Here is a 737-nt window from a genome sequence, read left to right as displayed (position 1 = left end):
GTGCACAACAGCTCTGGACATAGAAACAGACTAAGAGAAACAGTTAGCATATGGAGTTCCCCAGTTGTTCTGAGAAGGCAAGCTTACCAGGTTTTAGTCAAGATATTAAAATTGAATGAACATATTTCCAAAAATATTATATTTCAAACACTATAAATGTTAAGGTACTATTTCCTATATTAGTATGAGTAAATCTCATTATCCCTATCCCAAGCCATCCTAGAAACTGAAAATGTATCATTAATAATCAAAAGATGAATCGCTTCTTGGCCTTTTGGCTAAGATCAAGTGTAGTATCTGTTCTTACCAGTTTAATAATCAAAAGATGAGACTGGGTAGTGGTAACACCCAGTACTATGCACACATTACTGAATTTTAAAAAATGTTTGTTTTTTTTTAATTTTTTATTTAAGAAAGGATTAATGAACAAAAACATAAGGTAGAGGGGTACAACTCCACACAATTCCCACCACCCAATCTCCATAACCCACCCCCTCCCATGATAGCTTTCCCATTCTCTAGCCCTCTGGGAGCATGGACCCAGGGTCGTTGAGGATTGCAGAAGGTAGAAGGTCTGGCTTCTGTAATTGCTTCCCCGCTGAACATGGGCGTTGACTGGTCGGTCCATACTCCCAGTCTGCCTCTCTCTTTCCCTAGTAAGGTGTGTCTCTGGGGAAGCTGAGCTCCAGGACACATTGGTGGAGTCTTCAATCCAGGGAAGCCTGGCCAGCATCCCA

At 40.8% G+C, this 737-nt stretch overlaps 1 pseudogene; it reads left to right on the top strand.

Annotated features, from left to right (window-relative positions):
• Window positions 1–258: 258 nt before the first annotated feature.
• LOC132538766 (U2 spliceosomal RNA) lies at window positions 259–478 on the top strand (annotated as a pseudogene).
• Window positions 479–737: the final 259 nt, after the last annotated feature.

This window comes from Erinaceus europaeus, chromosome 5 (genome assembly GCF_950295315.1).
Source record: "Erinaceus europaeus chromosome 5, mEriEur2.1, whole genome shotgun sequence".
Classification (NCBI taxonomy): domain Eukaryota; kingdom Metazoa; phylum Chordata; class Mammalia; order Eulipotyphla; family Erinaceidae; genus Erinaceus; species Erinaceus europaeus.
Note: the sequence above shows the minus strand (reverse complement) of the source record. Positions and strands in the feature narration are given on the sequence as shown.